The sequence below is a fragment of the Phyllobates terribilis genome, unplaced genomic scaffold (assembly GCF_046119375.1).
Source record: "Phyllobates terribilis strain yellow unplaced genomic scaffold, ASM4611937v1 Scaffold_523__1_contigs__length_1222443, whole genome shotgun sequence".
Taxonomy (NCBI): domain Eukaryota; kingdom Metazoa; phylum Chordata; class Amphibia; order Anura; family Dendrobatidae; genus Phyllobates; species Phyllobates terribilis.
In genome coordinates, this window is record NW_027363283.1 from 65,199 (window position 1) to 79,776 (window position 14,578).

General features: G+C 44.6%; 1 protein-coding gene across 3 annotated transcripts in view; it reads left to right on the forward strand.

The window, feature by feature from the left end:
- The first annotated feature begins 554 nt into the window (after window positions 1–554).
- The window catches only part of LOC141231545 (uncharacterized), a 50,581-nt gene continuing 36,557 nt past the window's right edge, over window positions 555–14,578 (forward strand). The window contains exons 1-2 of one of the 3 annotated variants that reach the window (XR_012297870.1): window positions 555–777; window positions 7,931–8,098. The gene's annotated coding sequence lies outside the window, so the exon portion shown is untranslated. Of the gene's footprint in view, window positions 879–7,930; window positions 8,099–14,578 lie in introns of all 3 variants that reach the window. The other 2 variants (XR_012297869.1, XR_012297868.1) reach the window with 2 other exon arrangements.

Genomic DNA, 14,578 nt, shown 5'->3' on the forward strand with positions numbered 1-14,578 from the left:
CCCTGGATGTGTAGTGTCACGTGTTCTGTTTTGGGAACTTTTTCTTTTATTTTTAATAGGAGTTTTTCTGTGGGGGATTGTTTGGGGGGGAGGCAGAGCACAGCCCCCGGCAGAGGATTCCTGTCTGGAGCTCTGCTCTGCCACAGCCCCTGCTGTGTGTTGAGGGGGCGGGGAATGGTTACTAAGTGGCCCGCAGCTTCTTCTGTGAGGCTGCGGGGTGCTGTGCCTAAAGCGCTCTGGAGGACGGGAGTGCCTGCTGGACCTCCGCCCTCCAGGGCGCTCCTCGGCAGGATGCGGGACGGGAGTGTTAACAGGGGTGGGGAACAACAGGCTCTATGCTGTCTCCAGCGCCGGCGGCAGGCAGGAGACCTGAATCCCCTCTGTGCCCGCCGCCGACATGGAAGACAGCCCGCACTCATTTATTAGTGCAGTGGAGCCCTGCGCCCGCTGTGAGTGAGGCGCAGGGTCCACTGCCGCACTAGCTTCAGCTTCCTGCTCCGCCCCGCAGCTTTCTGGACTGGGGGGCGTGACCTGCGGGGTCACGTGAGGCGGACATGCGCCCCGCACATGCGCATCGAGCGCTTCCTGCCCTCCAGCTCCGCCTCCCCCAACATGCCTCTTCGGCCTAGTGGAGTCGCGCGCCCGCTTCCGGACCGCCACGTCTGCCCGCTTCCCCGAGTCAGCGCGCGCCTGCAGCACTACCGCAGCCACCTGCCGTCCCGTGCCGGGTTGAGTGGCCCGATGAACACTGTAAAGTTGTGCGGATGCGGCGGTCAGGTGAGGATGGGGATCGGGACCAGGCCGCGGAAGTAATGCAGCCCCCCGTTCCAGATGACCCGACCGCCGTGGAGGGGACCGTTGTATCGTGGGCAATTGGAGTGAGTAGGCCCAAGTGGTGAGGGGACTGGGGAATATGATGTTCCCATAAGGGGTTGAGGGCCAGGGGCAGGGTGATCTGGGGATTTAGAGCTTGGGGCCAGGGGGATGAGCGCTGAGCCCCGACATGAGAGCCTGTAACCAGCGCTCGCCCCCCTGTGCAAACCCAGCCTGGAGGGCCTCAGCAATCTGACCTGATCCTGAAATCTCCATGACATTCGACTCCGGGACCAGCAAAGAAAGGAAGTAACGTGGGATGTCCCGGTGTTTATGTATCCAGGGGACGGCTTGCAGCAGCCGTCCCTTTCGCTTCATTGGATCCTTCCGGGGGCTTCAGGATCACTGGTCAGTAAGGGGCAGAGAAGGGGGGGTCACCAATCGCCACGGCCCAGGGAGGGGCCACCACAGTCAGTGACTCCCTCCTTATTTAGTATGGAGTCTACCATTATGTCATCAAGATGGGTTTGTTGTGATCTACCTGCCAGATGAGTAAAAATGGGAGCATTAGTCAACCCAAATGCCATCACAAGGTTTTCATAGTGCCCCTCAGGAGTATTGAAGGCCGTCTTCCACTCATCTCCTCAATGTGAATGAGATTATAAGCCACCCTGAGGTCTAGTTTAATCAAATTGTAGGAGCCAAATGGTTTTCTAAAGAGGTCTGGGATGAGAGGGAGAGGATATGCATCCCAGACCTTAATCTGATTAAACTCGCAAAAATCAAGGCAGGGGCACAACCCCTAGTTTGTTTGTTTTTTGACAAAGAAAAACCCCACTGCAACGGGAGATGAAGAAAGTCTTATGGCCCTTTGGTAGACTTTCAGTGATCTAGTTTTTCATGGCCTGCCTCTCTGAACCAGAGATATTATATAACCTGTTTTTTTGGTAGCTTGGCCCCAGGAATAATATTGCCGACGCAATCATAAGGATGATGGGGAGGAAGTTCTTGACTCCCCTGTTCAGAAAACACATTCCTAAAATCAGACCCACCGTGGCTATCCGAGTGACCAAGCAGTGTTCTTGGCAATACTCGCTCCATTTTACCACCTCCCGAGTCTGCCAGTCTACGGCTAAGTGCCCACGATGCAGAAATGCTCTGGATTTTTCCTGAGCGTTTCTGCATCTCCCTGGCAGAAAAAAATGCATGCGGATTTTACATGTGTTTTTCCTGCCAGGGACAAGTGTAAGTGAAGTGTTTTTTCACATGCATTTCCGCATGCGGGTTGTCAAGCGCTTTCCAAGCGATTTTAGCATCACTTGGAAAGTGCTTGACAACTTGGTCACACTATATAAATACGTGCAACCAGCATGGATTTATATAGTGTGACCAAGTTAATAGTTGAAGAAAAAAGATTAAAAATGGTAAAAAAAACAAAAAACAAAAACATTTTACTTACCTTCTGATGGCCCCTGGTCTCTTGTACGGCTCACGGTGGTGTGAAAGGACCTTCCATGACGTCATTTAGTCATGTGACAGATCACGCGACCGCTGACGAGCCGTACAAGAGACTGGGCGCAGCGGAGAAAAGACAGGGGGCCATCAGAAGGTAAGAATAATGTATTTTTTTCTTTTCTTTTTTTTTTTTTTTACTACAGGTACCATGGTACCCGGGTCTTGAGGAGAGTCTCTTCTTCTCCAGACCCGGGTACCATCCACACGTTGAATCGCTTAATATCCGCATGTGCACATGTAGTCATGCGGATATTAAGCCATTCAATGGAGGCGAAAACGTTGCGATTACGCAAAATAATTGGTAGTGCTGCGGATTTTTCCGCACTGATAATGCGCAGCGGAAATTTCCGCAGCATGTGCACAGCACATGGGGATTATCATTGGGGAACATTGCAGACCTTCTACCAAGCGTTTAAGCGTTTCTGCAATGGAATTGCCGCTGCGGAAACACTTAAAAGACGCATAGTGGGCACACAACCTACCACAGGATTGTGCAGCGTAAACCAAGGTAGTCCAAGGACCACAGGAGAGGGCAAGCCCTCTAGCACATAACAGTCAATAAATTTAGAGTGCAAGGCCCCTACCTGCAGATGTAGCACACGAGCGACAAGAGTAAAATACCCCTAGCTCAAGGGTGCAGAGTCAATGGCGATTATGGGTGTTGAGCCAGAAAATTTATGAGGTTTGAGGTCCTGATCGAACCTAGCGTCGATCAAAATAAACCCCGCCCCAATGTCCAGAAAGGCAGAAATTACCACCATACTTTTGCCAAGATGGATCTTGGACGGTAAAAAAAAAAATTGTGACCTACCCACAGAGGAAATAAGTACACCCCCGAGTTGCCAATTCACCCCGCAACTCGCGGGCGCCTTAGTTTTCCGGTGGGTGTTTAGGAATTTAGGAAAGACACACACACACACGTGCAACATCCCCCTAGAATACCCAGAACATGCCCCCACCAGCCCCACAGACCACCCAAAGCAAGCAGCATCCCCCAGAGCCCAGCACTGACCTCCTCCTGAAGCTTCACCGTATCACTTTCTGCATGAATCTCTGGCGTCTGGTGCTAAACTAGAACACGCCCATAATGCAGTCAGGACACGCCCCCGCAAACTACGTCATACCTGGAAGGAGCCCATACATTCTAGCGTTTACCAGGGAGGAGGCTGCAGAGCGAGTTGTGGGTGGTGAGGCTGCTGAGTATTGGGGAGACATGGCGGATGACTGCGCACCCCACACTGAGCTCCCGGGGGGGGCAGTCTCAGTCCGGGGGGGGGGCACCCTGGCTTCCTGTGGATGTGGTTAGTCCCCTGCAGCAATGGTCGGTGACGGGTCAGAGCCGGGGATTACAGGGGGCCGCAGCCTCTCACCTGTCAGCAGTTGGACTATAAACCAGGTTTCCAGTCACTGACAGTATGGCTGGAGCTGCGCCCATTATGCACTGTTAGAACTTGGCGATGTCTGCCATGTTTGGAGGTTCCTGGATTCTGTATTTTTCTGCACAGGGTTTGTCCATGAGAAAAAGGAACACAGAGCGCCAGTCCTGGCCCCAGGTTGTGTCTGGTACTACAGCTCCGGTCTAGTGACGTGACAGGTGCTGAGCTGTAATGCCACACACAGCCTGTACCTAGGGGTGGCGCTGTAATCCAACAGCTCTGGCTTTCTACTCTGGGACAACTTCTGTAAGGCTGAATTCACACATCTGTGCTCCACGGAGCGAGCTCAGATCTGACAACCGCTGGGTCACCAGTGCTGATCTGTGATTACCTCCTAGGAATAGATGTGGCACTGATCAGGTCCGGAGAGCCGGGCCGGGTCCTCGGATCCCACCACGGATGTGTGAATTCCTCCTTAAGTTAATATCTTAGTGTTAGAGTTCTCCTTTAGAATTTGTGTTCACATGAGAGTAATTTATTATAGTTTATTGTGTAACTTTCGAAAAACGTATCGATTACTAATCCTGAGTTACAGCCAGTGATAGTCTAGAGCTGCGTTCAGAGATCTGCAGGCTTCTGAGCTGAAATCTCCCAGCAGTCCTTGCTGAGATTACTATTGTTAGCGTTGCAATGTTAAGGCAGGTGCAGATAGCAGTGTTTTCGGTCGGAGTGCGATCTGACAAAACATTGAATCGCACTGTGACCAGTGTTTGTCCAAGGAGAAAAATCGCACATGTGCACGGCCCCATAGACAGTCTGTCCGAGGACAAAAATCACTATGCTTGAGTTTCATCTAATATTCGGATCACGTTCGGCCATGCAAGTTAATGAGTCCTTCGAAAAGATCGCACTGCACTCAGATGACATCTGAGTGCAGTCCCATTTTTCACGGATTGACGGAACGAAGAAGATGGAGAATTTTTTTTGACCTATGTCTTGTATCTTGTTTTGTGTCACTTTATGTACAGTTCTGGCCAAAAGTCTTGTGACTGATACAAATTTTGGTGTTCACTTCAGTGTTTTTAGATCTTTTAGTCAGATGTTTCTGTGGTTACTGTAGTACAATTATCAGCATTTTATAAGTTTTACACTTTTATTGACAAATACATCAAGTTTATGGAAAGATTCAATATTCAGTGTTGACCCTTATTTTTCAAGACTCGTTCCCTTCGCCTTGGCAGCTGGATATCGGCTGCTGGGCCAAATCCTGACTGACGACGGACAATTTTTGTCTAATCAGTGCTAGGAGCTCACTACATACATTTCTGTTTGTCCACCCGCTTTTTGAGGAGTGACCACAATCGAATTGAGATCTGGAGAGTTTACTGGCCATGAACCCAAAATGTCAATGTTACCCAGACACTTAGTTGTCACTTTTGCCTTGTGACATATTCTCCGTCATGCTCATATATGCATTGTTAATCACCAAAAATGCTCCTGCAGTGTTCTTAGGCAAAATTGTGAGTGAGCCCACTCCCTTTTGATGATGGATAACTCCACACATGACTCGTCTCGGGTGCTTTACTGTTGGCATAACACAGGACTCAAAGTAGCGCTCAGCTTTTCTTCTCCGGACATTCATTCTTCCATATGTCCCTAACAGTTTGAAGGGGGCCTTCATCAGGGAAATAACTTTACCCCAGTCCTCTGTAATCCAATCACTGTAGTTTACTGCATTTTATAATCCTGTTCTTCATCTTTTTCATGGAGAAAAGTGGTTTCTTTGCTGCCCTACTTGACACCAGCACAGCCTCCAAAATCCTTCTCCTCACGGTGTGTACAGATGCACTGACGCCCGCCTGCTGCCATTCTTGAGCAAGCTCTGCACTGGTGTTGAACCAATTCCATAGCTGAATCCTATGTAGGAAGTGATACAGGGACTTGCTGGACTTTTTTCGGAGTCCTGAAGTCTCCACAGCAAATTAACCTCCCCCTATTAAGTTATTATTTTTTATAGTGCCATTTATTACATGGAGCTTTACATGTGAAAAGGGATATACATAGCAAAAAACAAGTACAATAATCTTGAACAAAAACGAATCACCGACTGGTACAGGAGGAGCGAGGACCCTGCCCGCGAGGGCTTACAGTCTACAATGAATGGGTGAGGATACAGTAGGTGAGGGTAGAGCTGGTCGTGCAGTGGTATGATGGAGCGGTGGTTACTGCAGATTGTAGGCTTGTCAGAAGAAGTGGATCTTCAGCTTCCTTTTGAAGGTTTCCACGGTTGGCAACAGTCTGATATATTGGTTTAGAGAGTTCTAGAGTAGGGGGATGCATGGGAGAAATCTTGCGTGCGATTGTGGGAAGAGGAGATAAGAGGGGAGTAGAGAAGGAGATCTTGTGAGGATTGGAGGTTGCGTGCAGGTAAGTACCAGGACACTAAGTCACAGTTATATGGAGGAGACAGGTTGTGGATGGCTTGGTATGTCATGGTTAGGGTTTTCATCTGGAGTCTCTGGATAATGGGGAGCCAGTGAAGGGATTGACAGAGGGGAGAGGCCAGGGAATAGTGGGGGGGACAGGTGGATTAGTCGGGCAGCAGAGTACAGTTATCTGACAGGAGAAAACAAACTCCTTTGCCATGCTTGCCGATGGGGCGAGGGGTGTGGGAAAGGTGGAATCCAACGTATGAAAGTGCAGCTGGAGAGGCCATGTCAGAGGGGGTGAGTCAGGTACCATTGATGCCAAGGAAGGAAAGTTTGTTAGTAATGAAAAGTTTGTTGCAGACGGAGAGAGCATTCCATAGAGCTCCTGTTAGTGGGATTGGGGAAGCTGGGGATGGGCAATGGGTATAGGGTTAGAAATGTTGCGGAAATTTGATAGATTGTGGATGAGAGGTAGAAGTGACTGTGGGGATGTGGTGAGGAGGGCCATGATTTGGAGAGATATCGCCAGCAGTGAGGAGCAGAAGGAGCGAGCGTGAGGTGGCTGTCTGTGTTTAGAGACAGAGGATTGTATGTTGAGGAACAGATCTGAGGAGGAGGTGAGATGGAGGGAGAGATGACCAGTTCATTACTAGGTGTAGGGATTAGAAGGGTTAGTAGAACGTGTAGGACTATAGGGGTGAGAGTGAAAACAAAGAGAAACATTTTTTACTCTGGCTGTGCAGTTACCTTCAGGTATCTTCTGGTTCATTTCTGGTCTAACTCAGTGCAGCACACTGTAAGGTGGCTGCCAGACAGGTCGTGGATGGGAGGTATGTGTCCCCGAAGTACCAAACTTCGGTGATGTAGGACATGGAGAAGCAGGCTCCAGAACACATAGTGCTGGGAGGGAGTTAATGGGCCCGGATTAAAGGGCCGGGTTTTAAGAGCAGCTGAAAGAGTTGGGGGGAAATAGCTGCTCACTTACCTCCAGTCCAGGTCTTGGAAGGCCTGATTTAAGACAGCTGCGCCTGTCTCAGTGGTGCTGTGTGTTGTGCAAGGTGAGCAAACCTTGCATGTGCTGCTCAGTCTGCTGGAGGCCGAGAAAAGCACTACATTTAAACGGCTGATGCCGTGCTGTATGGACTGGTTATTTTTAGTTTTGTTCTGTTATAGCAGTGTTTCCCAAACCTCATCCTTACGGACCCCCATAGGTCATGTTTTCAGAATCTCCTTAGTATTACACAGGTGAGAGAATTCCTGATGCCTTGATGATACTTCAATCATCTGTGTAATACTAAGGAAATCCTGAAAATACGACCTGTGGGGTCTGTGAGGATGGGGTTTGGGAAACACTGCGTTATACCTTTTGTGTATCTATTGTATGGTGGCAGAAGGTGCCAAGCCCCCCCCCTGCTTTGGGCAGAGGGGGGGTATGTAAGGTTGCTGCCGGACAGGTCGTGGACGGGAGGTATGTGTCCCCGAAGTGCCAAGCTTTGGTGATGTAGGACCCGGAGAAGCAGGCTACAGCACACATAGTGTAGTGATAGGGTTTTGTGGTTAAGTAATTTCTTTGGGAAAAAATTAATATGCATTTTTTTTTTTTTTAACAATTCATCTGATCATTCTTCATAACAATCTACAGTTAATGCAAATTGACACTATAAAAACTGAAGCAGCAAACTTTATGAAAGCCAGAATGTGTTTCAGTCTCCAAACTTGCCGACTGTGTATTATTGTGTTACCTCTTTTGTATATTATTGTGTCACCTCTTATCTTGTGTATCGCTTCTCTTTTCAGTTTGTTAGCCACATGCTGCCAGGCGAGAGCTTGTGGGCACAATCATGCGGCTGGTGATTCTTGATGACTATGCCCTGGCCAGCGAATGGGCAGCAAAATACCTAAGTAATCGCATCGCCCAGTTCAATCCTGGACCTGACAATTACTTCACACTTGGGCTACCCACAGGTAATGTGCCTTTTATCTATCTTTATCCAGTTTTCCACGAGTTGGTTCCAGCGTTTTAGTTGTGGATTGAACTATTTTTGCACATGTGAATTACGAGAAGTCCTCAGGAGTAAGTCAGATGTGTACGGCAAAGCTTCATAGAGGAGGGAGACTCCAAGTTCACTGCTGAACATCTGCTCTCTCCATGTTTCGTTGCGATCTACCAGTGTCTCCGTAAGATTTGGCCATTCTCTACTGTTATATGCAAGAGTGTGCCAATTTTCCAAAGAAACAAGGAGACTGAGTAGCTCAACAGCCTCTTGCCACTGATCGGCAAACAAATTTGGAGAAAATAATTGGACAAAGCCTGAAGGACGCGGTAATGCAGGGTTGTGTTCTGGGAGATCGATGAAGACATAAGAAGCATGATCTGTGCTGAACAGTATGGATGGTAATCCAAAGCCTCCATAACCAAGCTTGGCGTGGAAGGCACTCGGGAAATAGGAGTGTGAGTTGGGGGTCTCCCAGTGGTAATACAGTTGGAATCACTGCCTTATTAATACAACGGGGAACTGTTTTTATTTCAATTAACAATTTAAAGGGGTTGTCCGCACCCTACACTGATTTAATCCTAAATCTCTATTTAATTTAATAATCTACCGTATTTTTCAGACTATAAGACGCACTTTTTTCCTCCAAAATTTTGGTGGAAAATGGGGGGTGCATCTTATAGTCCGAATGTTGGGGGGGGGTGTGTATATATATATATATATATATATGTGGGGTGTGGGGGTAGCGGTGGAGGAGCGGGGCACAGGAGGCAGCGGCCGCCCGCTGCAGCCTACACTGTCCCCGCTGCTACAGCAAATTAATATTCACTGCTCCCCACGCCCATGGGGCATGGGGAGCACTGAATATTCATGCTCCTTAATAGCAGCACACAGTGTAGCCGCGCTGCGGCTCCTGCTGCTGCCGGAATCGCCTGTGCCCGCTATTAAAGGGCTTGAATATTCAACCTCTCTCCACGCCCATGGGCGTGGGGAGGGGGTGAATATTCATGTCCTTTAATAAGCGGGCACACGCTATAGCCCGGCAGCAGCAGGAGCCGCAGCACGGCTAAGCTGTGTGCCGGCTATGAAGGAGAGTGAAGTCACTGCTCCCCGCACACACAGACCCGGCATGGGAGTGACTTCCGGGAGCTGATCTTTCCATGTCAGCCGCGCATGGCAGTGACGTCATGCGCGGCTGTAAAATAATACTCTTTCTGTATTATTTTTTCTACTGAGGACTTCTCAAAGTATCAATATCACGATATTCTTATAAAAAAATGTATCTATTTATTCTTGGATTGTCCATTAAAAAGAATCAGATTGCAGCAGGTACATACAATAATTAGTTATAAAGTAATTGTCCATTTGTCCATAATTAGCTTAATTGTTGAGATTCACCCATCTTTCCTTGGATCCTGGCTGGTAAATCATGTCTTTATCCAGCACGTGTCCAGGCCTACATGTCAGATACTTCTCAGCATGAAGATTCTGTGTCTTGTGGGGTGGGAAGAGCAAGAGAGCCCCCCCTTTCTATACCATGGGCTTTTATAGCCAGTCGTATGGACACCTGTTCTACATATGGTGGTGAACCAAAAATACACACACAAATAGCGCATGTCAACTAGACACAATGGCTGAGGCATAGAACTCAGATTTAAGAAAAATGATTATCGATTATTAATTATTTAACATTCCCCCCTTTTTGAGGATAAAAAGGACTGAAAAATCCTCAAAAGAAGACAGGTTTATCATTAGGATAACAATCATTTTTTCTTTCCTTCTTCCTTGGCAATATCATTAAATTTCCATAATAATAATAATAATAATATCAATATCTGATTATTGTTATATAATGATGTGAATTCATGTTATGGTAAGCCGTGACTAATATTCATTTAATATGTATAATTATACTTCCCTATATCTAAATTGAAGTAATCGCGGGTTCAATCGTCATCATCTGATGTCATCGGGTCTTCGTCTCATCTTCTTCTTGGTTCTTTTATAACACAGTCTTTAGATGAAAACTCCTTTGAAATAAATGACAGCGTGTAGATATTGTACAGTCCATAATTGTATTCATCATTGTGCAGTCTATAAACTGTACTCTTTATTAGAAAGATCATGTGTGTCAACTGATAAGAAAACAAAGTCTATGGATGAAATGTAGCTTTAATATCTGTGTGATGTCACCTGGACTGACGTTGGATATTCTGGAATCTTCCCCGTGTCATCTGCACTGGTCTCATGTCACTTTTGGAACAGATGTGACGTCTTTGGTCAGTAAAGCAAGGGTTAACTTGACACTTCCCTGCTTTATATAGCCCCATAACTAGTACTCAGTCCTTTATATACAGGACACATATGCCAGGTATTACCTGTTCACCAGCTTTCATTGAAGCGTTGCAGGTGATAAGAAACCACTGGAACGTGATGAAACTTGAACACAACACAGTTCATATAGGATCATCGTCCTCTGCCGTCCCGGTGATCAGTGGTGTGAATTGTATCTGACACAGTCTATTATAACACTCAGCATTCACACCTGTTACCTTCTGAGACTTCCGGATATCAGTTGCTTCTTCTTGTAACCTCTGAGAGTCTCTTTGATTTATAAATATGAAAAGTCATTATTAAGATAGAATTCATAATTGCGATGTCTTGATTGAAGTCTTCATTCCCTAATCTGATACCAAATCTGGCAACTTTCCTAACCTATAATATCACAGCGTACCATAGCAATCAATAATATCCATCTAATTATTATCAAAATATTAAAATAAATTATGTTTGGAATAATAAACAATAATAGATAATAATTCATTATTAATCAAGTTCTTCATGTGATAGAACATTTTTATGTCATAGGTGTAATTGCCTTTTCCAACCCATAGGTGTCAGTGTGTTTTGAAACAACAAGTGTTTATATCTTTATTAAACCAATAATACCAAAGAATGTATACTGCTGAACTAAAATGAATAAATATATGAATGTAAGAATGAATGAATGAATTGTTGTGTTTACTCAGAAAATGTAAACATTTTTCTTATATTAATTCATATCATCATTATATTTAATGAAGCAATATTCTTTGTACTAGACATTACCCCATTAAATATTAATGTGTTTTCTCAGTTGAAATATTGAACTGAATTAAAATCAAAAATTGAAAATTAAAACTGAAAAATGGAAAAATAAGAAAATAAGTAAGAATAAAAATGTAAAAATGAAAATAAAAATAAGGCCTTCATATGTTAATGACAAATGAAGAGTAATTATATTCTCCATAAAAAATACCTTTATATTTCCATTATCTGGATGATTTCATATTTGTCATAACCTTGTATCACCAAAAAATTATTAAACTATGCAACTTTGCATGTAATACCCTTCTTAATTATACCATTGTACCTTATAACTTTTTGACAGTTAGGGTGATTAATGAGTGGAACAGGCTGCCACGAGAGGTGGTGAGTTCCCCTTCAATGGACGTCTTCAAACAGAGGCTGGACAGACATCTGTCTGAGATGATCTAGTGAATCCTGCTTTGAGCAGGGGGTTGGACCAGATGACCCAGGAGGTCCCTTCCAACTCTACCATTCTATGATTCTATGATTCTATTATTGTTTCTTCTTTATTAAAATGTGTGAAAAAATAAGTATTGATCAAAAGTGATTATGTAATCAGGATCAAAAACACATTTTCCCCTTTAATACCAAAAAATATTATTTTATAAAATTTATGTATATATCAGAACCAAATTAAAAATAATTATTCTTCTATGAACATTTTGCATAAATTTCATATCGATGAGTAGCATAGATTTGTCTACAGAGAGGTGTGTACCTATTTAGGTAACCATTAAAAATAATATCATAGTTATTCAAGAATATTATCATGTGGAAAATTATTCTAAATATAAATTTGCTTTGTAAACCATTTGATGTGTGGTTGCTCTTATCCACTATTAGTTAAATCAAGAAATAATAATTATTAAAGAAATATAGAAGTATATATATATGTAGATAATACCTAATTATGTATTATAATTTTTTTTCAGAATTAAATATATTTTTGTACCTTCACATAAAGAAACATTTTTTTTTTCCAAACATACAAACGTACGAGGCCTCTGTCACATCAATCACACTTAGCAGCTGCTGATTTACTCATCTGTCACCTTCACTCTGACATTCACAGATCTGTTCAACTCAAACATTCCACATATGAAGTTTTAGATATATATATATTTAACCCAAAATTGTTGTATCCCAATTTATTAATGCGCATTGTCATATCAATTAAATATCTTAATATTCTTTGAATATTCCCCAAGTACATATTATATAATATGAGAGTAAGTTGCTGAAATTTCAGATACTTGAAAAAAAAACCTCTTGTTTGGCTATGTGCACACGATGCAGAAATGAAGCAGAAAATTTCTGCATCATTTCTGCATCTCCCTGGCAGAAAAAACGCATGCAGAAATGCGTTTTTCCTGCAGAATACATGCGGATCCACATGCAGATTCACATGCGTTTCCGCATGCAGATTGACAAGCGCTTTACTGGTGATTTTAGCATCTCTTGGAAAGTGCTTGACAACTAGGTCACACTATATAAATCCATGCAAACAGCATGGATTTATACAGTGTGACCCTAGAGAGTGTATATACTTACCTCCGATGGCCCGCGCTGTCCTGCTCACTCCGTTCTCCCGGCTGCCGGCAACTTTGAATTGAAAGACCTGCCGACGTCAGCGTCACGTGACCCGTCACATGACTCTGACGTCACCGCAGGTCCTACAACTCACTGCAAGTGCCGGGAAGCAAGCAGGAGCGCTGCGCGGGCCGACAGATGGTAAGTATATATATATTTTTTATTTTATTCTTGTTTTTACAGCTTTTTTAATGGTACCTGGGTGTGGATGAGACTCTCCTCTCCTCCACACCCGGGTACCATCCGCATATTAGAACGCACCAATTACGCAAGTACAGATGCAGTCTTGCGGAATTGGCGCGTTCTAATGCAAGTCAATGGCGGCGAAAACGCCGCGTTTCCGCAAAATTAAATGACATGCTGCGGATTTTTGAGCGCAGCGTTTACGCTGCGGAAAAATCCGCATCATGGGCACAGTACATGCGGATTTCAATTGGGGAACATTGCTTCCCTTCTACCATGCGTTTTTCATGCGTTTCCGCGGCGTTTACGCAACTGCAAAAACGCTGCGGAAACACATGAAATACGCATCGTGTGAACTCAGCCTTATAGATTCTTTTTTCACTGGCTGCCCGGTCTTAAGTTACATCAGCTGAAAATAGAATGAATAGGATCTATACTATTAGCTCAAAGTTCAAAGGCCGCAGCTGTCACACGTCATGCTGTAAAGCTACTTTAATTTGCACGAACACTTCATGCACAGAAAATATTAATTAATTAATGTTACACATAAATCATGCAATTTTCAGCTTCCTGTGTGAATAAAGAAATAAATCCATTTTAGAGTTGTTTGATCAAATCCTGCTTTGGAATGAAAACTCTAAGGAAATATAAGAAAATAAAATTAAATATCAAATTCATACAGAAACAGAATTATTTAAATATCTTATACATATATTGGTTGGTTCTAATGTAATTCAAAATATTGTTACTTAAATTTATATATGAAGTTCTAATTTATTAATTAATATATATATATATTTTATAAACATATATATAAATACAATTATACACAATCTCTACTTAGACAAGTGTATATATATATACATACATGAACTACTACCGTGTTTCCCCGAAAGTAAGGCCCTGTCTTACATTAATTTTACCCCCAAAAGTCCCACCCTGCCTTACTTTCGGGGGAGGCCTTACATTGGGAAAAAAAATGACGACAATTTTTTTTAACAATAAAATTAACATTTATTAACAGTCCGGCAACCCTCCCCATCCTCCCCCCTGCAGCATCCCCATACAGTGGTTCTGCCCCCCACTCTGCCACCACACATACTGACACATACGGTACCGGTACAGCCCCACACGGCACCCACACACATATCGTACCGGTACCGTACACACACTGACACATACAGCCCCATACGGCACCCATACACATACCGTACACATACCGTACACACACACACACACACACAGACACACACACACACACACACACAGAGAGAGTTTCGGAACTTACCGTTACTTTCCTTCTGTTTCGATCTCCTCTGCGGTGCCGGGCTGACGATTCGGATGCCGGGGAAGCTGGACCAATCGGAGCGAGCCTGTAGGCGGTGACGTCGCAGCTGATTCGGCCAATCAGCTGCGAGCCGGCTGACTGGCCAATCACAGCTCGGGCTGGTGGCCAGCAGGGACTACGGTACGGAGCCTGTGACGAACAGGCTGATCGGCCAATCAGCCTTACATTCCCCGCCCCCCCCGCCGCTACCCTGCCTTACAA